Source organism: Pungitius pungitius, chromosome 10, assembly GCF_949316345.1.
Source record: "Pungitius pungitius chromosome 10, fPunPun2.1, whole genome shotgun sequence".
NCBI classification, from domain to species: domain Eukaryota; kingdom Metazoa; phylum Chordata; class Actinopteri; order Perciformes; family Gasterosteidae; genus Pungitius; species Pungitius pungitius.
The window spans coordinates 15,852,499-15,880,372 of NC_084909.1; the positions used below are offsets into that span (position 1 = coordinate 15,852,499).

At 39.2% G+C, this 27,874-nt stretch overlaps 2 long non-coding RNA genes across 2 annotated transcripts in view; both read left to right on the forward strand.

Moving 5' to 3' along the window:
- LOC134132835 (uncharacterized) overlaps nucleotides 1-27,874 on the forward strand; it is a 391,917-nt gene that overhangs the window by 160,356 nt on the left and 203,687 nt on the right. The gene's annotated exons all lie outside the window — the stretch shown is intronic.
- On the forward strand, nucleotides 3,464-8,138 carry LOC119228993 (uncharacterized). Its single transcript, XR_005121573.2, has 3 exons — nucleotides 3,464-3,791; nucleotides 4,506-4,601; nucleotides 4,745-8,138. It is a non-coding gene; the product is annotated as an uncharacterized LOC119228993 (long non-coding RNA).

Sequence of the window (27,874 nt, forward strand, 5' to 3'; positions counted from 1 at the left end):
GAGAAGGTGGAGAGAAGGAGGTCATGTCAGGCTGCACTAATCAGCTAATAAGGATCAGCTGTGAGTCACAGAAAGCCCCAGCTCGTTGGCGCGGCAACGGAGCAGCTGCACTTAGCTCACAGACAGTTACTGAGAACCCACACCTCAAACAAATGCTTCCTGGAGCAAAACTATTTGGAGTAGCCAAAAAATAATTACATTTTGAGCGACACAAGACTCTACCGAACGTTTTTATGTCTTTATGTGTTTTAAAACTGCTCTACCAACAGTTTACAAAACATGGACCCTCTCTTGTCTTCCGACTTTGCCCGCACTCTAGCGCTCACTCTAAATTCGAAAAGGACCCCAAAACTAGTGAAACATAATGAGTGGTTATGAAAAAACTATAATAGATATGAACAAGCTGTTTTTTTTAGGAAATTGTTAAGACTTGTGTCAACATTTTAAAGTTTAAATGGTGTCTCTAGCTGAAAAAGTTGAAAGTTGAAGAAGTTTTAAGAGGATTTGAAAATTTAATCCATTGGAAACCATGTTAAAAAAGGTTGATGTTTTTCATTTATATTAATTCAATTATAAAAGCTAAAAATCTGAAAAGTCATAGCCCCCCTCTCCTGAAGGAGCTGAACATTTTAAAATTTGAATGGTCTGAATAGCTGAAAGTGTGAAGGAGTTGAAAGGTGATGCTTGAAGCATTCCAACTAATAAAGATTAGAAGAACAATGGAAAGTGTTTCCGTAGCTGCTCGGCGAGTGGGTTGAGGTGTTCAATAATGAGACTTTTTACATGCTCACCCAGATGCACGTCATTTTCCCCCAAGAACTCGTGAAGTGTAGGGAAACACAGGTGTGTGTTCCCACTCACACAACTCGCCCAGAACCGTAGCCTCAATCCTGTCTTGTGTGTTCAACACAGTTACACTGACTCCCTGCAGACTTAGATTGAGTTCATTCAGAGCTGAGAAGATGTCCGCTAGATAGGCGAGCCTTTTCAGAAAATCTTCGTCATGCATACTGGAGGCCAAATGAAACGGATTCTCCTCAAAAAACTGCTGCAATTCGTGCTGGAGTTCAAAGAGCCTTGTCAGCACTTAGGTGCGTTGGCTGTCCCGCAGCACTGTGTGCAGCAGCAGTGATTTGTATTCGCTGCCCATCTCTTTACATAACAGTGTGAATATTCATGAATTTAGCAGACAAGCTTTAATGAAGTTCACCAGTTTGACTGCATCGTTCAGCGCTGCAAGTAGATCAGCTGGCATGTTTTTGGCTGCGAGGGCCTCTTTGTGAATACTGCAGTGCAACCAGCTGATTGATGGGCAGACTCTCCTAATATGAGCTATAAGTCCCGTGTGTTTCCCCGTCATTGATTTTCCCCGCTCTGTGCAAATTCCCACACAGCGCTCCCAGTCGATGCCATTGGTCCTCATAAAATCGTCAATTAAATTGAAGATTTCCTGTCCTGTTGTTCGGGTAGCAAGGGGCCGATAATAATCTTCTTGTACCGATCTTTCAAAAAGGTAACGGACATACAGAAGAAGATTGGCCAGATTTGCAACATCTGTAGACTTGTCTACTTGCAGAGAGTAAAACTCACTTTTTTTCACACGGCTGAGTAGTACAGCCAGGAATGTCTTCAGACATGGCATCAATGCGGTGTACAGTGTTATTGGACACAGGAATCATGTCCAACTTTTTTGCCTCTTTCTCTCCAATCATACACTCGACCATTTCTTTGGCCGCTGGCAAACACAGGTCTTTGGCAATTGTCTGCGGCAGCCCCTTTCTCCCTACTCTGTAACTGAGCAGATATGAAGCCCGTAATGCGTCTTTCGTAGACCCAATGCATCAATGAAACTGCATTTTTTTTGGCTTTTCTGCAACTCCTCCAATTTTGCTTTGAAAAATGTAAGAGACTTTTGACTTAAATGGCCATGTTTCGTGTCCATGTGACGACGGAGATAAGATGGCTTCAGACAGCAGTTTGCTAAAACACACACTGAGGCTTCGGACAATCTGTATCGCCGATCCAAGTGAAGCCCAGACCCAGATAATTGTCATCAAATTTAGGGCCTGAGCCGACTGAATAACAATAGGGCTTTCGCTTCAAAGAATTCTTATTATTATTAGGGCCTGAGCCGACTGAAAGTCGGGCGAAAGCCCTATTGATATTGCAAGAATTCTTCTTCTTATTTCGCCACTTCGATCGCACTTTTGGGGACTTCATCATGTTCAAAAACTCTTGAATTTTTGCACGCGCAAAATTGAGATATGATTCGGGTCCCGCAATTAAGGAAAGTGCTCTCTAGCGCCCCCGTAAGTGCTCCCTATGGGGACATTTTTCCCCACTTACTGATTGAGCTGGAACCTTTTCACACAGGTGCTCTTGGTTGTGCTCTACAAAAAAGTCAATTATGGTATGCAAATGCGCCTACCGTTTTATGTCCGCCATTTTGAAATTTGTGAAAAACACGTTTTTTGCGAACTCCTCCCAGAAAATGGGGCATGTGGGGTCAAAAGTTATTAAAATCAAGAGTTTTCATAAAACTACCTGGGCGTGATCATGCGTCCAGTTTGGACAATATTGGACAAAATTAAAATTGTTATAACTCCAAGGAACATTAATATTTCTGGCTAGAAATGTTTATTCTTGATGCTTGTGTAGGCCTATTAGTATTTCCATGCCGTGGTTTTCGAAAAAGTATAGCGCCACCTATTGGCTTAGGTCAATGTAAATTTCAACAGTTAGATGTCCCTCTCCTCGCCCTTTAATCTGATCCACTTCAAATCTGGGAATATAAGACGTAAGACTGTGATGATAGGTTACAGTGAATATTGGGAGTTTTGGACCAACTTTGTTGCTGTGACGACGCCATCTTCGCATGAAAGTTCAAGCACATCTTCTGAGCCTCGGCACACTCCAAAACTCTTGAAAACCTCTGTGAGAGTCCTACGTGATGACCTTTACAGATCTGATGTAGAGTTTTGGATCAAAAGCGAAAAATTGCCTCCATCGCGCCCCCTGGAAGTTTTCGACGAAGCAGCGCCGGCAACCTGTTTGACCTACAAGTATGCTCATTTTTTAACAAATGTATTACAGGGATACTTAAAGTCTCTGAGGACTTTGCTCTAAAACAAACAGGAAGTCAGTAATTTTTTTAGTGTGAATATTCCCTCTATTTTTTTGCAGAGAGGCAGGAACCCTTTATAAGGGACGTTTTGATCCCAGATTTTCAAGTGAGCCCCTAGCCCTAAGCATTGCTCCAAGTTTTTCCCCTGGGGATCCCGTGATCGAGTCCCGACAGAAACATCACTCTTTTTTCTGCGTGTCCGGCTGATCTAACGAACAAAATGAATCAGTTTACTCACCTTGGTGAGGTTATTGACTTAAGTGTGTACACTTTGGAGCAGGGGTGGCAAACTCATTTGAGTTTACTGCCAGATACTGCTGCGGCACATACGATCAATGCGAACAGCTGACGAGGGAGGGCACTTGGCTGGCAGACGGGGCAGCCGGTAATCGCGAGTTCGACATATCTAACCTAGACAAATAACACGGACAGTTCAATATAATTATATCTATGGATTTAAATACACGTATTCTGCCACAGCGGAGCCACAGCCGCGCTCGTTGTCTCGCGTGAGTTTATGTTATCACGAGAGTTCGCCAGTGGAGCCCGTGGCTGCGTCTGTTAGCCACAGGTCGTATGGACCGTCCGGATTTTATATTTTACACTGCTAACTACACACCTATGCTTACATCCACATTGACTCAACCAAGTGGAAACGCTTTGGACGGTGAGTGATTACTTTTTCCTTGTGCGTTCTCCAGTCTTACCCACTTACCTAGCGGGGACACTGTAAACATGCTAACAATGCCTCATTGCTAACAGCTGTTTGAGGGACAACGGTACTAGTTTAGCTACGGAGTTAATTGTCAACATTAATGTGCCTGTCATGATATGATGCCAGACGTGAGTCGTGTTCCACATTCAAGGTTTTTTTTATTTAGCACAGCCCAGAGCAACCTAAGCTATACTTGAACAACAACAACAACTAGCATACGTCCAACTACGGTAGCTTTACAGGGACAAAAGACACCTCTCCACGCCACTTTGTTTACGTTTACGTGTGCCCTAAATAAATTGGGCCGATTGAAACACTTTATTTACACACTGTGATGACAGCAGCTAACTATAACTAGTTAATTGTCTACAATCTGCACGCAGCGTGCGTCTTCAATGCTTTTCAATATGTTACATATATTTAGTTCCTTCACAATGAGCATGAATCCAAGATTAAATGATATGATTAATATGCCCCAAATTCCAATTAAATCATGTATACACGTCAAGCTCTTTATAGAGGGGAAACAACAAATTACTAAACTGTAAACAGTTAATATAAGAGAAAAAAATATTGTCATCAAGATAAATGTTTTTCAACATGTGTGATTAACTAGTTAATTGTCTATAATCTGTTGACTGCCCTAATCGTATTCTGATAATACAGGTTGGTGCTCAAATACTTTCAGATGCCCCGTGCAAAGTCATGCCACAAGTCTGAGGACATCAATGGGAATGCCACATGGCTTTCAACTCCAGCGAGGTGGGAAAGCATTTCTTTATGTATATTTCGTTCTGTCTGCATAATTGTAAAAGACTTCTTCCCGTGTTCTTACAACAGCATTCCATTACATATCGTGTAACTGTCAATGGATGTAATAATTTGGCCTTCTTTTTTTCTTCCAGCACACGGCACAGGTTGGCGTCACCGTGGGCAATCATGGCAAAGACCCAAGTCGACTCGACCACAGCGGAAAATGATCCTTCCAGAGAAGAAGTTATTTACTTCTACAATGAATGGAAGAGTTACAACTTCCAGATGACAGCTCTCCGTTCATCCTTCTGGGCAACTTGAACATCCAACAGAACTTATGTGACCTACTGCGTTTATTTTCTTCTTTAGCTCTCATTTCAGTATTAATATTCCCTGTATTTTTGCAGGAGAGGCACCGATCCTATTTGAATGACGTTTCGAATTGAAATTGTATTAGAGCAGATAGCTCATCTGCAGAGCGTTGGCCCCTGGCGCAGGAGCCGAGGGTTTGACAATACTTTTTTTTTTAACTTCTATTTAGGTTTTGTACTTTGTACATGGCCCCAACTTATTTAATAGGGTTAGGGTTAGTCCTGGTGTGACTTAAAATGTGTTTAATAAATCCAGGATGTAATATTTGTTCAGTATGCAGGGGCAGTGATTTAATTTGTCATGTTTTACATATTTTTCAGGTTTTACAGGGAAAACTGTTACTTAAAAAAATCATGTCAAGTCCATGTATTATTATGATTAATCATGGCATAATGTTTCCTGCTGCACCACTGTTAAGATTGTAACTTTGAAGTATGTTATACTACATACTTTATTCACTCTAAGTGAGACTTACAGTGAATAGTTTGAGGATAGGTGCCATGGTCAGGGCCACCTGGGGGTTGAACCATGAACCTCTCTACCCACTGCGCCTTTACTTAAGTCAAATGTAACAGAATCATTGGCATTGGCTTTTACTCACTGTGACATCACATATTGGGTGTGCCTGAAAGTTTCAACATCGGGAGCAATGCAGCCTTTTTTGCATCGTGTTTATTGTAATTAAAAGATAGCTAAATATCTAAGAAGTCCGGGTTGGTCCGCTCCGCCCACCGTATCTGGTCGGCGAGTGTCTGCTGTGCCTCCTGCAGCATGTAACACCGACCAGGTTGAATGAAGCAAACTTACGGGAGGGGGCTGATTTTGGAGTAGAAGTAGATTCCTTCACCTCATCTTGCCAGAGAGCTCCGTGTCGCGGTCCGTTCTGAGCAACTTGAAGCCCGCCAGCTGGAGTGTGGAGTCCGGTATCGGCATCTGCTTTTATTTCCTCTGAAAGCTTTTGTCGTCTTTTTACATAAGAATAAGTTCACATTGCTGTCTACAACGTCTGTTTCCTTCTCCGACAGCCAGATTGGTTGCCCGTAACTTAGATGCTAAATCATATGCAGTCCTACGTGTATTTTCCATGACGAGTGTTTGAATATAATGCGCAAAATTATCTCGTTTTATGCGCGTTAGCCCATTTGTTTGCACTGTTGTTTAAGCCACAGGGTTCAAAGTAAGGTGTATATATATTTAAGGTATATAATTTTTAAATAATGAAAAAACTACTACTATAAAGTAAAGTATTTTATATTTATCTTAATATTTATTTTCAGTTTCACCTGTACGTCCACCTGTTAAATATAGTTTGTGTTCATATTTAGATTTTTTACAAGACGTTTATATGTCAATGTTGTGTTTTCAGGCTTGTTCTGTTGCACCAAGTGGCCACTTAAGTTCATACAGAGTCAACCAAGTTGTTTTTAATATTGTATTCAGGAGGTCAAACTTATGTTACAGAGGGAGTTACAAACAACCCTATTGTGTTGTGTGGTTGCTGAAGGATTTAAAAAACTCATTTGGACAGGCTGGCATAATAACTTACACTGTGTTCCCTGTGATGGGCCACCTTTTCAAGGGGGTGAGCATGTCTCAGCTGGAGGCCTTTGCTTGTGAAAAACCGCCAGTCTTTCAGTCCAGGCTAAAATTACACTGAGGGAGAAAAAACAAAGTCTCAAACAACAGTGGTGTGCCGACTCAATACTTTATGACTCGTAGAAAGAGCAGCAGCAGGTTCCCACCGCCATAGAAACAAGTGTGAAAAATTAAATTGCTCCGGCCTTTCCCACTCAGTGTGGAGGATTAGGGACCGAGAGATACACCCGGCAACCCGCTGGTTATGCTCGGCTCTCATATACCCCAAAGTACAGAAGCCTTTCAAAAAGGGTCCATTTTTAATGCCTGACTTATGCCCATGGTGCCATTTTAGTGACATCTGCACAGCAACCAGCGATTTTCTGTACACTGCCTTCTCATCCTTCTCCCCTTTTGTTGTTTTTTCTTTCTTTCTCCGTCTTAGTTTTTAAATCTAATCGGAATGACATGTCACCTTCATCCTCCCTCCTTTGTGCTCCTTTATTCCCTGTCGTCGTCTACAGGGAGCAAAGTGAGGTCGACCCGCATGTTCGTGTTGGTGTGGTGCCTCTCTACCCCACTGTGGTATTGATGTAGCATTATGGCGCCTGGGACTCAAGAGGCTCAGAGAGGCAGAAAGAGGAGTGAGAGGCTAAAGAGATTTATTTAAGTTGGTGAGGTTTTTCCAGAGTGAATGGTCCCTTCCTGAGCCTTTTTTCTGCTTTCTACCTAATTTGACTGGATAAGTGTGAAACAATATTAAATAAAAGGTACGCAGTGCGAGTGTGTTTGTTTGTGTTTGGATATTCCAGACAACAGCATCCCTACTGGTCACTTCAAAGATGATCAAAGATGGATCTTTTTTTCTGATTGAAAACACACAAAGTTGACATTCATATGATGCTCATACTATTGGGTTAAAGTGATGTGTCCCAGTTCCACTCAGATAATCCTGGTGTTTATTTGCAGACTGATTGACAAGTTCAAGACTGTACAGGGCCCATGAGGCCTCCCAGACACTTTGAAAGCTCTGCGTCACAGAGACATTTGTCGGAAGAGTGAGACACTTTCTATTTGGCTCATTGAGTTTCTGTTTTTTTTATTTTCTATTATTCAAGTAATTTGTGTTCCCTGTACAAATGCTTTTTTTCTAGGATTTCCAATCATCAGAAAACAGAAAGTGGCTCTGCAGAGTATGTGTAAAAGGCAAACAAAATGAAGGTCACCGAGCAGAGCATGTGTAAATAGAAAAGTGAGCTGCTCTTTGCAACATGTACACAAATATCATATGCCTGGGTTCAAAGTACTAACAAAATGAAATCATCCCATTTTATTGTGTTTTGAACCATTTAAAAGGATGCAAAAGAAAAGTTTTATGGTATTAAGTATTAATGCTGCGTCTGTTGTAATGCTGTCTCGCTTGCTGGACTCAAATAAATAAAATAAAAGACACAGATGGAAAAATACACAAAACATTAGCAGGATGTTGTGTTGCTTGTGTGCTAGAAATGGAAAACACATGTAATCTCAGAGCATGTTGTGTTCCTCTAATTGCTGCACACAGTGGTCAGCTCCTGTGAAGTAAATAACCCGTAAATATTAACTGGCTAAAAATACAGTTGTAGAAATGTCCTAAGAGTTGTGCCATTTTTCCAAATGCACTGATTTATTATTAATACCAGGGAGCAGATGTAACTAGAGAGAAAATAGCCGAGGAGGCAGCAGGAATATATATGTGCACAGTTACTCTCACATAAAGGAACTTGCATTTCTTTTACTCTAAAAGTGTTTTGATTTAAAAAAATAACATAAATATAAAAAATATATTGTTGCTTAGTGAGAGACAGAGAGGTCCTTCAATCAGAGGGTCTGTGCAGTTGTGAATGTTTATTTGGGTGAAGTATGATATGTAGTGTTAAAGAGACAGAACACTGAGGAGGATGTACAGTCCATTTACCATTTTCTCTTAAACCCTTGCTCAATGAATCAGAATGAACAGTCATGTTTGTAAAGCTTGCTTTCACATCTCTCCCCAATGTAAGGTTCAAGGTTTGTAAATATTTCTAAACTACATTTGAAAAGACCTGAATTTGGAAATTTCCACTGAATTAAGTTCTTGACAACAGATCTTTTGCTGACTAGCTGCCTCTTTGAGGTGTCCCTTATCTCCTTGTGACACTTCCTGCACAGCTCCGTCTGAAGCTGATGCGGCCTGCAGGCAGATGAGGCCTGCTGCTAATTCATATATTCATACATATGCAGTCTATCATATTTCAAGTGCTGTGGCTGGAGTCTACAAATCCCACTGACCACGAGTGGAGAATTTCAGTGAAATAAGTCTCCGGCAGATAACAAGAGGAGAGTCATCTATCAAACTGACACTGTAACATTATACTGGAATTTGAATTGACGATGACTTGACAAACTTGATCCGTTGCATATAAGTTAATAAGTTTTGTCATTCTGTAACTATTTTATCAATAAAAACAGGGGAACTAGATTGAAATTAGATATCCGAAAATAAAGCTAGTCCATAAACATAAAATCAGGATCTTACCAAATGCTTCATACTCTGGCCTAATGGAGATGAAATACATTTACATTTTAAATGACTGAAAAACTCAATTTTTCTCAAATCTTTAAATATTTGAAATATTCAAATAATAAATATTTTTTAAATATATATAGATTACATTTTCCATTATGTTTTGTATTATTAATATGACATCAGCATTAACTCTACTCAGTACCATTATAATATTATAGCTGGTGTTGGTTTGTCACATACTCTATATGTACTGGAATGCTCTACATTTGTTCTGAAATACTAGAGAAATAAAAAGGATAAGAAAATGTTTCAGCAACATGACAAAGTTCCCAATAACACAACCCTGTCAGATATATATGGATGCTGTAAAGAAACAAACTGATGAATTGACTAAAAAAAATGACTATTAGAGATGGCCGATTTCTTTAAGGTAACACTTTCATATGTCAAAAAAAAATATCAAATGAAATTGTGCGATTGGTTTAGCACAGCGTCCTGTTGTGTGAGCTCTGCGAAGCTTTTTCCTACTCCACTGCTGTATTCACTGTGCTCAATCCCCGCCGTTGGCCACCACTGTGCTCGGGTTGCTTCGTTCAAGGGTCAGAGTGCTGGGATTATCTGAGAAAAAAAGAAGTAGGGGGAAACTGCTTGTAACCCGTACCCCCTCCCCCGTCTCCCTCCATCTCACCAACGGCCTCCATCCATAAACTCGTGCCATCTGTTGCCTAGTGTTAAACCCTGCTTAAGAGAAATAGACCTAAAAGTCCCAATTAAGAGCGCTGTGAAGCTCCACTGTGGGGTTAGAGCGCCACCACCAGCTCTGGCTGGGGCCGAAGCGGCTCGGTCGCTGACGACTACTCGACTGTTCTAAGGTTTTCAATCTCGTCGAATATCCTGTGACACTTTAATTCAGAGTAGACTGGAGAAGAAACTCTGGGATCAAGGGTAGTTGAAACACATTACTTCATCCACATCTATTGAAACAATCTCACAGAATTTGGGACGAAATCAATGTATAATTTCTCGGGTTGCAGCATATTTCGGTTTTCTGAAATGTATGTTGTACTCCTTCCTTTTTTCTTCTTTTGTAACTTTGCTCTAGGACAAAAAGAGAGAAAGCAGGGCAGAAAGAAAGGAGTGGATGGAGGGACAAAAAGAAAAATGAAACGCTACATACATTTGCAAATGCAAACGCAGTGGTCGGGAGCCTGGAAGGCTACAAGGGGAATTGGGTGGGTGAGGGGGGGGGGGGGGGGTTGATAGGAGCGACGATCAAAAATCACATGACAGTTTGGGGGTAAGGAAAGGCCCGTAGGACAAACACATCAAGAGTTCAGGAAAGGGTTAGTGTGGCAGGAGGAGGGAGCTGCTGTTTCCACCTCAGATGATGCGCCTCCTCTCTCCATCGTCATCATCATCATCCCCAGCGCCACCATCGCCTGGCCTATCACAGAAATCTGCATGAGCATCCCTCAACTCTCCATGAACCCTTAATAGTCCGTTAGTTTGAACACAAGGTCAGGAGATTTTTGGGGGGCTGAGTTGTTTGTGTTTAAATCCATAAAAACGGGGTTAAATCTAAGGCCATTATGACCTGAAATAACTTGTGGGCTACTCGCTGGTTAGCGGCGTAAAAACACATAGCACTCTATTACGTAGAGTAATATTTTAAAATATATGTTATGATAACCTGTATTTGTATTAGAACAACATAATACATTTATTTGGTTAAATACTAAATATTGTTTTATATATTATGCTGTTTTATTTTTACACTGCTGTTGTCCTAGTGTAAATACAATACACACACAAACAAAAGTTTGTAAGAATGTGTATTTTGCTTCATTTATTTTTTAGTTTGAATGTATACGACATTTTAATAAGAAAATCCAACATCATGTTAAGGCATTTCAACATTAATTACTTTTGACAAAGCAAACTATTATGGCCAATGTTAGTGATAGAAAGTAATCAAATAGCATAAAAATAATACATATATTAAATATTTTACATATATATTTGTATTATATATGGATATATTAAATATTATATTTACATATATCTGTGTACACACACACAATACACATTAAATGCAAGAAAAATAATGTTGACAATATTTATATATAGCTATACATATATAGCTATAGCTATATATAACTAGGCGATCTAACTAGGCCAAACATACACATATTTATTCAATTTAACTGCTGAAACAATTAATAGGCTTAAACAGTTTAGTCACGGAAGAGCATAGAAATGTACATACAAAGAATGTATAACAATAAAATCCAAAACAGGAGAACTTAAGGTGAATACCCTAACCCTGGGTGGAAACAAAACTACTAGAAAAAACAGGTTCACTATGAAGAATTTACATTATTTAAAATATTGAAAACAATAATATTATTAATATATTAGTATATAATATATACATAATATATTAATAAATAATACAAATAAAGTTGTATTAATGTTTAGTATTATTATAATGCTTACAATGCAGGAAAACACTGAAATATTCTCATTATTCTAACCAGACCACATTATCAGACATTGTCACATTTCAAATGTCAAATGTAGAATTTTACACAATAAAATATATAAAATAAATAAAATATAAACCAAAAACAATAAATAAGTCCAGCTGTTGCCTCTGTTTTTTGGGCCGCTCATCCCTGGTAGGGGCACTCATCAGATATGATAAGATAATTAAAAAGCCTTTGGAGCGATTACGTTTTTCTGACTCCCCATGGCAACCCAGACCTGGCTTCAGTAATCTTCCAAATATGCAGCGCCGGCTCATGCAATCACATGGCCTGATCTGCTTTGGTCCCACAGATACAGTCGAGTTCAACCGGGTGGAGTTCATGTGAAGTTTATCATGGAAGCCATGGGGGAAGATCTACTTAGTGCCACGTCCAAATTAAATTGGTCTCTGTCCCGATGTGTTCGTTGCAGGCCGCAAAAACCTGTCGAAATGGGAGTTTTTATCGACATTGCACTTTTTTTCTTCAAAATAATTGTATCAGATGATTCTATGTGATGATTCCTTTTTCGTCATGCTGCTTCAAGTGCCGTACAGTACATTCCTCATCACATGTAGAGGCTTGTCCAAGCGTGGTTATTGTATCCCCACATAGAATAATCTGTGTTTGCCCTGGTATTCTTGTGGTGTGTAACTGGGACAGCGCTGCCATCGACAGGCCAGTGAAAATGTAAGACAGCCGGCCCATTAATCAGAACATGCGACAGAAGCCCCACAGGGGACTGTTTACTTTCCACTTTGACTTTCCCATTGTGATGCAGAGACATGTGCAAGCATGTGTGTCTCATGTGAAAAGCCCCTATTCTCCGATGCCTTCATCATCTCCCTGAGAGCATTACAGACGTAATACCTCGGAGGCCTAAGCCCCGCCTCTGAGACAGAATGCCAACCTTTCACCCCTTAATGCTGTAGGGCAAGAGCTGGCGAGCAATAACCAAGCAAGACCCAACTTGATCTTAGCATATCACTCTGTGATGCTTTGCTCTAACCTAAAGCTGTCTGTTGACAACGTACACTTGCAGTGGTGGAAATAAAATTAAGATAGGAATAAATAATTCTACATCATTAATATATATAAATACATATTTGTGTACATACTTATGAATACACACACAAAAATAAAATGGAAGAACAATAATGTTGAATATATATAAATATTTGTAAGGAAATACAAATAAATTGCATTTCAAATGTAATTAAGGCAAATCCTTACAAAATATGTGCTAATTTGTAAAATTCATGAAATAATTAGTAGTAGTAGTGTGTGTTGCACACTTTTATTTGTGCAAACACTCAAACAAATGAGGTACAAATTAGGTATTTCCTTTACAGTACAAAACCAAAGTTATTTGCCACTGCTAGTGCATTAACCTTTTATCTGCATTGTTATAAAAAACAAGTTACATAACAAATTCTTAATCATATATTTGTACATTTTTCGTCAATCAATCTATCGATAATCCGTCAATAATCTATGTTCAGAGTCCCTAAAAGTGAGGTGATGTGGTCCATAGGGTTGGGTATCGTTTGAATTTGAACGATTCCGCTTCCGCTTCCTTCTTTCGATTCCGGTTCCCAGCGATTCTCGATTCCGATTCTTTTACGAGGCAGGGTCAAAAAAGTTTAAGATATTTTAAATGAGCTAGCTAACCAAGGGTCTTTCTGAAGGAAATAGTCTGACCTTCTCCATCAATGTTAATTCTAAGAACTTTTTACTTTTTATTAACTTTACTATGAATTTCTAACAGGGCTGTTTTCAACTACAATATAAATATCAAACTATGAACTTGAATATTGTATAAACATTATAAATTATGAATATATTTTAACAGGGGTACACTTTCCTCAAGAGAGCTTTATTTTTGAAACCTCACAAAAACATTTACACATGAGTGTAACTCTTGGAGCCAGAGGAAGAGGCAGTGGAGGACGATCGGCGCAGCACGTCAAAGACGGGGTACACATAGGGGGTTGCCAACTCTCCCAACCCCAAATCAGGGACACTTTCGCTGACTGGGGGGGGGGGGGGTGCTAGCACAATCTTTGCTGGAGCGCCCGCCTCACTGCTCATTTCAACAGATAGGACAGCTCCGCTCTAGCAACCCGGCACCCGCGCACACACTGGTCTGATGCGTCACATATTCACAACAACCGGGAGTTTTTCGCGCGTCATTGACTTAGGACGCTGTGATTGGAAATCCGGACTCGAGCTGTCCCGGACGGGACGAATCAAAATTGCCCATAATTCGGGATGTCCCGGGTAATACGGGATGGTTGGCAACCCTAGGCACACATTTACTTCCCCTCCATGACCTCGGAGGTGCTTAATCATATTTGACGTGCACCCTCTTATGCATGAAACAATTTTGCTGCAAATGTTGCATTTTGCCGAGTTTTCGGTTTGTTTCGAAAAGCGTAACCACACTTTGGAATCGCTGACGCACGCTATCCATGTTCGATCGCGCTGTTATGCCAACACTTCCGGTGGACGCTTCTTCGTTGGTGTTCAGCGGTTTCTATTTCCGGTCGGCGTCGGCGGACTGAAAATCGAAACTAGGAATTGAATTTTAAACTTTTGAACAATACCGGGTAAATCGCAAAGCTAGTCCCGGTTCCGATCGATCCTCGATACTCAATACCCTAGTGGTCCAGCACTAAGTACACAGCTGGGAGTAACTGTGCCGGGACTTTTTACAACACACTTTCAGTGATGCGTGTTATTATAAACTTTGGGTTCTATCAACTTTGCCATCTGGAAGATGTGACGATGCAAGAGTGTGCTACCTTTTTTCATTCCTGCGCCACTTCTTTTCTGCTTCGGTTCATAAGAGCGCTGCAGTCTTAGGCCCGCCGTCAAATGCCCTCATTGAGACACGTGATGATGCCCTACAACATCAATACTGATCTACATCAACCCCTGCTATGACCCAACCAGAGATGCACAGTTTTCTATTACATGTATTTGAAACAAAACACTTCAGAGTGGAGACATTTTGTATTTAAAATACTCAAAATACTGATACTGATAAAAATATCAGCGAATCAAAAAATAGTTCACGAGTTCAGTCTTCAGATCTTCAGGTTCAACAGATTGTCTGTCGGGGTAAAAAAAAATTCTGAGTGTGATAGATGTCAATTTGCTTGATGTATGACTTATTTCTTGGTCTGGCTACATAATCTATTGTATAAACACAGTGATAACATCAAAAATTGGATGACCTGCAACCTCCTGATGCTAAACTCAGCCTTCAGTTATCAAGCTCTTTTGTGGAACCAGCTTCCACTTTCAGTCCGGGGGGGAGACTCGGTCAGCTCATTTAAGATGAAGCTTAAAATTTCTAGAGGGCGCTATAGAGACATTTCTTTATACCAAAACGTGAGACCAAAACATTTTCAAATTTTTAAACAGTCCAGATATCCATACCAAATTTAACAACTTTTTGAATATGATAAAGGCCCCAAAAAGGCCCGCAGTTTGTGAGAATAATAATAATTAAAGCTGCCAGCAGCGTTGGACGGGTCCTCGCTACTCCTTGCACGTCGGGCACTGGCCGGACGGTTACAAATGCGGCCGTGGAACCCTGCGGCCGTCGGACGAAGCTTTCGCAAGTCAGTGGTCGTTAACCGTGTGGAGCAACGCCAGGAATGCCGCTTTGCAAACTTTATCTTTGACATTATCATGGTCTTTGGCCATTTATTCATGGTCCATACATACATGAGCCAATTTCCTTCAAAATCTCAATCACCAGACTACATTTTGTCATTTTTAGATTAGATTTAAAAGGAAACAATCTTCATGACCAGTCCACTTCAGGTTGATAGAACACATCCCCAAGGTGACACCTATGGATAAATAGGACATTCTGACGTTCCATTCCAAAATAAAAGCCTCTCAAAATACCATACATGACCCAACTTCCTTCAAAAGATTTAAAAGGTGTTTTTTTTTTAATTGCGCCCTACGCACATAGTTTAATATTTCTTCCGGCAAAATGCAACGTTTAGAGGCCAAGGTCAAGGATTCTTTAAAAACAATTGGGTTTAATCCCTGGGAGAAGTTCGGTCTTTTACAACTGTAGAAAATTATGAAAATTTGCCAAAAAGGCACATCTTTAATGATTGAATGCAGCGCCCTCTAATCTTCAAACATTATGAAAAGATTAGGGTGTGTTCAGGGGTTCAATGTTTACACATCCTTCAATTTTGGTGAGAGATGAGATGAGAAGTTCATGCTATATGAGAAATATGGAGCAGATTAGGTAAAGTATGGTTGAGTTAAAACAACTTCAACGTTCGTGACGAATGGTGTTTTTTTGAAAATGCTCCCTACACACACAGTTTGGAAATGCTTCCGGAAAAATGCAATTTTTAGAGCCCAAGGTCTGAGGATCACACTGCGCGGTTTTGAAAAGAATCAGGATTAATCCCTGGGAGGAGTTCGGTCTTTTACAACTGTGAGAAATCATGAAAAAAGGCCCAAAACAGGCCAAAAAGGCAGATTTTCAACCATTAATTGCAGCGCCCCCTATTCTTCAGAAATTATAAAGAAATGAGGGTGTGTTCAGGGCTTCAATGTTTACACATGCTTTAATTTTGGTGAGGGCAGGCCAAGTCATTTGGAAGTAAAAAATCTGACAGATTAAGCCACACCCCTTGCTAAATTAACTAGGCCATATCTCCTTCAGTAATTATAACTATGTACTATTACTATAAGTGTAATAACAATTAAATATAAACAAACAAAGACAATCTGACTGAGCACTAAACAAACCAGGAAAACAGTACTCCAATTGTCTCTGGCAGCTCCAGTTTCTGATATGGAAATAATTTAGTTTTGATTAGGCCACCAAGTTACTCAATATAGCGTGCCGTGCTTCAGTGGCTAAACTCAATACAGCTCAATCAAGGGTCTCTGCGATATTTCAGTAATGATCTGGGCCAATGGGACTCACGGATGTCCCATTGTCTTCCTCTCTGAGCACCCTTATCATATCTGTATCAAGGGGTCTGAGCTCGCTACAGCACCAAATTATTAAGTAGGTTAGCACCACAGAAGCGCTTTAATCCAAGAGTGGAAATAAATAAATAAAGTGTTTGGGGAGAGGTGAGTGCTCGGTCAGCTCCTTCCGCTCAGCCCACTCACTGCCACAGTTGTGTCACATCCAGGAGCAGCCATTAGGCCGCTGATGATCTAATGTGGAGCAAGTGTGCCGTCTACCGCACAAACAGGGCGCCGACAGAAAACCGCTAGCTGAGCCCGAGCACTATGGCGTATACCTCCAATCGTTGTGTTAGTCAGACGAATTGAACCTGTCATTATGAATCCACAACGTGGACTGTCTGCACTTACAGGGAATGGCTGAATTAATTACATATTTTCCTCTTAACAAAATTGTGTTAACTGCTGATAATTGCTCAGGTAACTATGTTTCAACTTGAGTGCCAAATCAAGTACTTTCTCATCGGATTAATTCATTTAGTTCAATATTTAGAAATCAAATGTTGGTTGGTTTGTACTTTGATAAAGTTTTCTCCACAACAAAACTTTACTTTAACCAGGTTTTTAACAGTTAAAATCTTCTCATGGAAATATTAATCTATTGTGTTAATAATGCAATAATAATTCACATTTATTTCATCCAAACATTACCATCAATATGGTCAACTCCTTTCATTGACTCATTTTTAATATGACTATGTTCAATTTGATATTATTTTTGCAATTCATTTTACAATAAAAGGTAACAGATTTTTTAAATTTGAAATGTTAGTTTAACTTTTCATATTGAGATGAAATTGGGTCTATGTAAACATACATATATACATACATTATTTATATATAGTATACAAAACAATTTCTATAGAATATACATATATATATATTTATCTAAAAAAAATAGATAAAATGAAGTAAAAATAGATCAAATGTAAACAATTGTTTTTCAGTTACTTTTATTCCCTAATTTTTCAGACTGAATCAAAATGCCTTTCGCTTGAAAAAGCACAATCCTATTAATTTAAACTAAATGGAATTGGATTCAGATTGCTGCTTGCATGGAGACTTTGCTCAACATTTTTGAACTTGAGTGTGCTGCATACAGTATGTGAGTTAAGGATGAAAGGCTGCTGGGTTTCTTACAACGCCGCTTTCCACACAATTTAAAATCACTATTCCGCTTACACCTTCTCTACAACTGTGACACTGAGGTGGGTGGCTGGAAATATAAGGGGTGCAATGCACCCGGTGCATGGTGTTCGACCGTTTAATCATTCTTCTCCTCTGAACAAGGTTAAAAGCCTGAGGCTGTCATTGCTATGAATTGTGAACTTTCCTTCTTCCCAGGCCGGGACAAAAAAAAGACAAAAAAGAACGGGGGTGGGGGACATCATGTTAGAGAAAATACTACTGCCGCTGAGGTGTGGACATAAAGCTATGATGAAAAAAGATCAAAGCGTCTCTCTCTGGAAATTGCCGGTTGAAATGCTATGTATGTAATGCATGCTACAGTGAAAGTACATTACCTTTTTCTCCACACAGCCCTTTCAGCCCTCTCAAAAACCAGTGCTGCAATGTAAGAAAAATACATGGGGAGGTGAGGTTTAATTTGTGTCAGAGTGTGGTTTGCAGTAATGCTGTCCTTTCCCTCTGTTGTAACCTTTAGGTGACCAACCACTCTTTCCACTCTAACACTCAATGCTGAGACGTGGAAAACATCTCCACTCCAAGAGGGAGAAGCAGAAATATGTACTTTCTGTCTTTACAAATCTTTTACTTTCACCTCCAACATTATGGACATTCAATGCAAACGACATTCAAGCAATAAGCATGTACATGTAAATGAGTTATAGTTGCACTGAAATTAACAACGTCAATTCAATGTTACATTACATTCTTCCATGTCTGTTTTTGTCATGGTAACACGAGGTCAGTCAATCGTCAACACATATATTTAGTATTTAGTTTAATTCTACTCGCAGATATTCCTTAGGTTTCAATAGACAGAAAACATTAAAATAATATAAAAACAATATAATAACGTATATATAAAAATACTATGACTACTACTACAAAGTATCATAATAATTCAAATGCATGTTGCTTATTAATTATACTTCTCAAAAAATTTAAATTAACTGCAAGATGGGAAATTGGGATTTGATAGGGTGCATGACACCAACATCAATATTCAACATCACCACAGGAAAAGAGCATTTCCTACTAAAGGTTTCATAAGTTATCACACATTTTTATTTAATTCAGAAAAAAATACACACTCATATATTCATGTATTTTTGACATTATCTGTGTATTTCTTTACTTATATATATATATATAATGTAAAGTTTTTAAATAAAAATAGTTTGTCATAATAGCAATGACTATGATTGCTGAGAAAAGATTCACTCATTAATTAAAAAAAATATATATATTTCCACCACGGTAAGTATTACTGAGTGGAACATAATTCATGTACACCTTCACAGACAATGAATATACACTTATTTTCCATATTATGGAAGAGACATTTTAGAGGATTTAGAAATATTTGATTGAATGAGGACTTAATTTTGGTGATTGTTTTGAATAATTATATTTAATTTATGGAATATTTAGTTGTATTTAAAAAATGTTTACATAGTTATATATGTCCATAAGTTAATACACACGATAGACACATGTCTAAATATTTACAATCTTAAGGCACTAAGATGAAACAGCGTATTTTAATGTTGTTTCCTATCGGCCTGTTTTGCTGCTGCTCCCTATACATCCCGATCTTTCTTTTTGTAGCATACTGGGACATACTGTATGTGTGTCTAAGCAGAGCTCTTAGAGATCCAAGATCTGCTGAACCGGCCACCTAAGACCTAGAAAGCACACACAGATCCACCTGGTTATACAACAATATGGGACATGCTGCAGAGAAAGAGAGGTTTCCCCATAACAATGATGGCCTATAGCTGAAGGGCCAGTGCACTCTCACACAAACATGCTGGCCTAGATACACCCTGACTGAACTTGATAAAAAAGAAAAGGAGCTGCCTCATATGTTTTGCTGAGTAGGTATAAGTACAATATACTACACTTTGTGCTAAATGGAGGGCTCCAGACTGAGGGACAGCAGAGTTTGTGTTGGCCGAAATGCGATAGCGTGCAATCACGTAGGTATGGCTGTATTTTCTCTTCCTGCCTGATTGTAATTGTCAGCTTGGCCCTGCGTAATGTTCACCCAGCACACGGACCCCAGGCAGAGACACAGACTGCTGATGAATAACCATGGTTAAAGTGCCCTGCATGCACCTACCACCAGCATCATGTTTGGTGGTCCAGGTCTGGACTCCCGGGGACGATGTTCATCATTTTAATGATAATAACCAATACAATAGATAGGGAGCCGGGAGACCAGCAGCCACAGACCGTATACTAATAAAAAAGTAGTAATTTCCTTTTTATTCTTTTATCTTAAAATAAAACTATCACACTTTTGAGATTGTGGACGTTCATGTGGTAGCTAATTTTTCTATTTAAATGTTGCATAAAACCTTACTTTACTTTGTAAATTAAATATACTTTTTTATAAGTCAGCAGGCTGATGTTTTATCATTGGGAACAACAGAACAGAACAGAAAAATAAAACACACATTAAATATGTAAAATGAATAATAGTTAATAGATAGTTAATAATTTAACAATCTATTCACTTTAGTTATGCAAAGTAGCTATGAAATTGAACTTTCTTAGGTGTTATGGAGCCACGTTGGTCCTCGGGTCATCCTGTTACCCCGCTATCAAACACACAAACCAAAAAAACAACAAATCAGACCCAAAACACAACCTCATGCTGCAGGTAATGATGAAATGAGTCAGCCTCTTTTCTTTCATGGCAAGCTGTAGTATTTCCAGCCACCAGTGATTAATGCGATTTGACAGAGGCTAGAGGACCAACTGAAAAAGTTACACAGAGAAAATGGGTCAACCGCTCTTAACATGCGTGAACTTTTAACCTGCACGAAGTGAAGCTAATGATTCAACAAAACACTGACGAAAGGCATCCTGCCGTTATTTAATTTGAGTGCTGCCTCATAGATAATATGATGCTTCTTATTTTGTACTCCTGACTATCCTTCTTTAAATAATGTCCTCTTGAAAAACAATTAGCGGAACTGCGCTGCCGAGTGAGATGGGAAAGACGAGTTTGTGATAAGTAACCTGCAGGAGGAGCTACAACAGAAATCTAATTACTGTAGGTTTCAATCATTTATTGTCTTTGTACAGACATCTTTCCATCTACGGGGCTGTGGGCTTTATCGCAGCAGAAAGAAGCGTGTACTTGTTTCCAGTGTTGGGAAAGTTCACTTTCTACATGAACTAGTTAAAAGTTCAGTTCACAAATTTTAAAATGAACTAGTTCAGTTCATAGTTCAAATATTTTGAAGTTGGAACTAAGTTCACAGTTCCAACTACTTCAGTTCTTTTTTTCCATATGTTGCTGCAAGCTATTATTTTTTTCATTTATTGGCACAGCCCATATAGAACCACAGACAGCAATTATTTTTTGAAGCTTCAGTTTTGAAGCTACAGTACATTCTTGAACACATGCTGCTTAAATGGTCTTTTTTAAATAAGGAATAAAAACACGACAGTTATCATTAAGGTGCAAATGTTTGCAAAGAAAAATCAGATTCCTCCCATCCTCACTGACCTTGTCAGTAATTTCATAAAACTCATTTAAATTATTATACCCCGCCTCTTTGCTACACACAGCTGTCGCCTCCATGCATCCATGTTTTTTCCGCTACTTATTAAGGCGCGTTTACGGTGTTTTTTCTATAGAAATCTGGCACCCTGTTGAACGATGTTAACCTGAAAGACGTGCCGTTCATAGAGACCAGAATGAACGAGTTCACAGTAACGGTCATCAGGCATTAATACAGCATGTTCAGTTCACGTTCCACCAAAATATGAACGAGTTCATGAACTATCGTTCAATGAACGCGTTCAGGCACAAAACTGCTTGTTTCACAGCTGTTTGTGTCACGTCTTTATGTGACCTCATTCCTGTCCACAACAAACTTCCATTTGAAGTGACCGCTTTGTGTAAACAATGAAGATGTCAGCAAGCGGTACCTTGGGTCGCGCTTGTCTCTTGCATCCCATCTTTCCTTTGGGGAGAGACTGAGCCATCTCCACTTGGTGTCTGTTAAAACTGTAATCCACATTGTCACAGCCTGTGTCCCACATTTCTCCTCAAGTCTTTGAACTCTTTAAACTATTCCACCACAATGATGAATAAGGAGAAACAAAAAGCCAGTCCTGCTGTTGGTAGCATGAAATCAGTCCACTTCTGTCTTTCTTTTGTGTTTGTCTTTCTTGAGAATTATTTCCAGCCCTCTCTCTCGGTTTCTCTCTCTCTCTGCAGCGGGGTTCATAATATCAGATTGCACAGCCTGTCTTGACCAAATGTGAAGTTTATATTCTAGTGACTACAGGCTTTACATTTTCATTAGCTCACATTCTCCTCAGCAGTGCAAATACCATGTTGCTGGTGAATGTGTGGGGGGCAGGGGGTTTGCTGAGTGAGCCTGATGGGGTAGAGGCTTGGAGGGAGGCGTGAGAAGAAAAAAAAAATCTTAATAGCACATGTGGCCTGGAGGCACAAGCCACATCCCAGGTCCTCTGGAGCGAAACATGAAATGCACCTGGTGCAGCACATACTGCTGACATCCACACTCAGCACAGGGAAACACAATCCTGTTATTTGCATGAATTTTTTTTTGCAACCATTGGAAATCATTTCACCCTTAGTTACACAGCTTTCCTCACTTCCGACAAATGTACCAATTGTCAGATAGTGTTTTTTTTTGCGTTCATGAGCTGCCTCAATGAGAGGCACTGTACCTCATGTTTCATTGGGCTTGTGTCACCATTTGTCTTCTGAGCTGCCCTTTCACTTGTCTTCTGACTCCAATGTAGTCAGTGAGAGAAAATGAATCACCAAGAGAACGGCACATGTAAGGATTGACCGGGGGTTGGGGGGAGTTGAGGCGGTGGAGAAAGATACGAAAATCGCTTGTGTCAGCGTTCCCCGTGGGAGATGAAAGCAAATGCTGAATGTGTCTCAAGCTATTAGGGTAAGGAGTGGTGTTTGGCCCTAACCCCGGTCTCCTGTTTCCAGATTTGGACGGACAGAGAACACCGCTTCGCTTGAGGATGCCCTCCTAACTTCAGTGGGATTGCAATGCTGTGTTGTTTGTGCCGCTTTTGCCTCACAGTGTTTCCAATTATCTGCTCATTTATCAGCAGTAAGCGCTGGTGTAACGAAACGACAACACCTGTGTGTGCTCCGTCACGGCAGGGGGGGGCGGCGGTGGGCGTGGACTGGCTATCTCGTCAACTCGTCTCCTGCATGTGGTCCAGAAGAAGAGCATCATAAGCAGTAGCCGGGCTTGAAGTTTGTGGCCACCAGGGGCCAGTTGGAAACTTCCTTTTGAAGGTTTGTGTCTTTGTGTATCTTTTTTTAATGTGTAGTAAAGAGGAGTGGGTTCATGCGGAGGCCGGAGAGTACAGATTTGAATGGAGTTTAAATGGAAACATCTTCAGGGCACACTCTGACCTGTCAGCCTCATTTTCCTCCAGTGAGTCCGATACGTGCGGCCTCCTTCTCGATTTCCATGTCCTCTTTTCGTTCCTCTCCTCCCTACCCTTCTATGCTAGCCCTCTTATGCTAGCCCTGCCATGTCAGGTTTGGCATTCAGATTTAACCACCCCCTCCCTCACCACAGCATACACACACACACACACTGTGTCTATTGTCTCCCGTAACGAGAGCAGATTTGCTCTTTAATCCAATGGCCCTTTTATATGAAACAGACCTGATTACTGCCTGACATAAGGAATTAAGGCCGTCCACGGTCCAAAGACAGCGCCAGCATCCCCGACCTGGCACAACCACTTAGGGTGAATTTTATTTTTTCTGCATGCTGTAAACATAAATTTGATGTATTAGTGGGGAACAAAAAAGATAAAACTTTAACACTTTACTTGACTGCGTCATATTGATTTGACTTTTTCCAAGGGATTGCTCGTAATTCATTTAATTAGGGCAATGAACGATGGGAATGTATTTTCTAATAAAAACCAAGCCATGAAACATTATTTGTTCTAAAATAGAGCATACACATCGCAAAGTCAACCTTGTTAATCCATAAATAAGAGCTAAAAAGACAGTGGTCTTTGCTTCATCAGTAAATTAAGAAATGGATTGTCAACTTATTTATAACTCACATCGCGGCAAAAACCTTTGAATCTCAGCTTTAGGTTGTGAAATAGTTAGAAGCACTCTTCACCTCTACTCATTAAAGCAATCAAAAACCTCAAAGAATATTCACTTCAAAAGTATTTTACATTTTTTAAATGATTTTATTAATTTTGCTACCAAAATATAAAATAAAGATTATATATTTTGTATGTTTCAAGCTTCACAAAGAATAGAATTCCATACACTGCAGCTGGAGCTCGGAAAAACCCATTCCCATTCTATAAGTTGGAGTCAGTTGCCCTAAAGTTCTTCTTACAATCTGGTTTAAAACAACTATTGTTCAACTATTCGATCTCAAGCTTGCAAGCATCGACGGGAGTGTATAGCGCTATACAACTTCGTACTCAGCTTCATCGAAGGGAGATTCCGATATCTGGTATGATTGGTTTGGACTAATTCAGTTTTTTTTAAATTTAAATTTGACAATGATATAAAACCAACTTTATTTACAAATGTATTGACCTGAATAGGTTGTAGGTGCACTGTGATACCAACAGCGTATTTGGCAATTCTTCAGGACAAATATCTTTCAAAGAACAATTAGGAACCTGCGAGAAAAAAGCTGCAACATCCAACAAAGCCTTACAAGGTAGGTATTACAAAGAATATTTAAAGTACAAAGGGAGAAGACATTTTTTGCTAAATCTACAGGTTGATGAATTCTTGCAATACTGAAAAAGATGGTTTGTGTTTGTGAGCCTTATTAGGTGATTATTGATCCATTAAAGCATGAATTGGCATGTATTTTTGTTTAATGTTTGTATGAATGGAAGTTATAGCAAGTTGGGCTGTATCTCTATTCCCGTTTAAAGAAAATAATTTCACATGTTGGCTTTTATCGTGCTGCAGAATTAAATCAGTTACCAGGGATATGTATTTATTTCAATACTGATTATAAAATTATTTAAATTTGTGCCGTACCAGCTGATGGAGTAGTATGTGTTGAGCATTAAGAGCAACAATCGAGCCAAAAGAAATAATAGAATGGATCAATGTCAAGACGATCTTCGTACCCATTATTCTCATTGGTTGAATAAACTGTGAAAATGAATATTCCCCCCATGGTTTTAGTATCTTTTCCAGTGTTTACCCATTTCCCATTACCTCAAAAAATGTTAAACCCTCAATATAAGAGGAGGAGATTTTAGATCGGCCAACTTGAAAAAAATACTATATAGCAGCCCAGATGCAATATATCTCGTCATTCCTTTAGGCATGATAGAGGAAAATAGCACTTGGGATATTGCTTTGAAGAATAAGAATTTTTTCGTCTCTTGAACAATTGAAAAGAAGGTTTTACTTATTCAGTAGAACTTTCTTTTTTTTACCTCCAGTTAAGATGCTTTTTGAGAACTAATTTGTGCCCTGGAATGAGTCTACCTGTCGTACGCAAAGTGGAAAAAATGCTTAATGAGGGAAATGTGTACAAATGTCTTTCTAAAATGTATTCAATGTTGCTGAATGAAGGCCTAAAGCCAGTACTACACAGATCTAGGGTGAGTTGGGAATCAGACTTGAAAGTAACAATAGAAGAGCAACTCTGGTCTGACCTACGTCTAAAACGGCTTGTCAGCAACAGTTAATGCCCGGTAGACTTGATCACTATCATTTCTTCATTTTCTTCAACTGTACCTCACCCCAATCCAAAAGCTGAATTCTAAGAAATGTGTTTCAGATGTGGTATAGAGTCCAGCTCCTCCTTACATTGAACCTGCACAAAGGTGAAAACCTTTTGGCATTATTTTTGTTATAACTAAGATCACAGGGGTTACCTTTTGGTTAGATCAGTGGTTCTTAAACTTGTTGGAGGTACTGACCCCCACCAGTTTCATATGCGCATTCACATTTATTCTAGTATCTCTTAGTGATGTACTACTCTATGCATCTATTTTTGTTTTTTGAGTTGGGGGAAGTATCAATGTAATGTGTTGCTTTGCTTTGATTTGATTTTACTCATCTTGTGATTTTTTCTTACCTAATTTTCTGTAGTGTTTAAAGGACTCTATGCACTGCAAGTTACCTTGCATGGTTAAAATATTTGGGAAAAATATGTAGAAAAAAATACTAGGCTTCAAAACCCTGAAATGGCTAATAGATTGCCTGGACATTTGTTTAATTTAATTTAACATTGCAACATTGCAACTAAGCGTTGTTTTTGAAATAAGCAGCTGCTGGTGATGCAACATTTTTAATTTTAGTTTTGAGAAAATATTTAATGCTTGATATTGTTATACACTGGAAACATGTTTACTATAAAAACAATAATCTGAGGAAAAACGTCTGAAATATGATATTTTGCTAATATATCAAATTATCTCAACATCTTTTCAATCATCCTTTTTTTTACCATTACTTCATGATAAAGACCAATGTGATGATTCTTCCAGGTGCATATGTATTTAAAACATAATTACCAATATTATTGTGAATTTTAGTTTTCTAAAAAAAAAAAAAAATTCATATCCAAATGCACAGCATTCAGAGAGTTGAGTTTTGGGTCACATGCTGTCGCTCACCAGCCATCAGTCCGGTAACAGTGGCGGTCAAGGAGCTTTACAAAAAGGGCCAATGAGAGAGGAAGGTGGGACGAGGTCGATGCAAGGGCAGTCATGTGACCCTGGATGTCCAACCATAGCGCAGTGACCGCAAGGATCTGAAGGTGGTGAAGTGCATTGGATGTGACTTTTTTGTTACCTACAGGCGCAAACACAATATGTTACATTCCCTCACACACACACACACACACACACACACAAAAACAAGACAACACAGTATATGCATGTGCACACACATAACTGAACAAAGGGACAAATCATATCTAATTAATGAGTTTGGATGTTAGAACAGTAATGCGTGTTAGTGCAGTTAAAATACATTAAACTGCACGTGACTCCAAAATACAAATGTTTGAAGATCATTTCTTACTTTAATACTACTTCTACCAATGTGCTCACTAGATTTTTTGATGAAAAAACACAGTGGTCCTCCAGAAACAGTGACTCACAAAACTGGGTCAAATAACTTTCTCATATTTCTTCCACTTTCTTCCACTTTATTTTATTTAAATAACTTTTTCTGCATGAATGAAAAAACAATTTGGCAAGACATTTTTACATTTTTTTATATAACAAGATTGTGATTATCAAATGTACCCCTATTTTCAACGGATGGTTTTCATATTTCAATTAGAAAATTCTGAAAAATGGTGTGTTAAATTTAATTTACAGTTTTTTTCAGTCGCTAACAAGCGTTTGTCCAAACAGTAGTCACATTTTCAAAACTCTAAACACAATTAGCACAGCATCGGTCTTTTGTGGCCATACCATTCACACATTTAATGTCGTTTTCACACAATATGCAGTCAGTGAACACATTTCCACAACGCTTACATTTTCTTAACAGACAAGCTATACCTCCCAACAAAATTATGGATTGTTTTTGTAGTATTTACAAATGTTAACACACAACATCCCACAATAGCAAAAACAATATTCCAAACCTTAAATACAGTATAAAAACCTCTGCTTCTGAAATGATATCAGTTCAAAAACAAAATATATAAAAAATATATCTCAGCTGATAATAAACAAACAATTGAATAATTGACACAGCTGATTTATGTTTGGTGAATTTGGTGACTTAGACTCAGTGGCAGGGGCTTATTTTTTCTATTACTATAAAAGGAGGACTTTAAGGAGTGATGTTTTTGGAAACAGTAACAGAAAAAGACAAACATTGTAATGTCTGGACGAGGAAGAGCAAGGGGCCCAGGGAGAAGACCAGGTCCAGTGAGAGGAGCAGTAAGAGGTGCAGTGAGAGGTGGAGGTGCAGTGAGAGGAGCAGTAAGAGGTGCAGTGAGAGGTGGAGGTGCAGTGAGAGGAGCAGTAAGAGGTGCAGTGAGAGGTGGAGGTGCAGTGAGAGG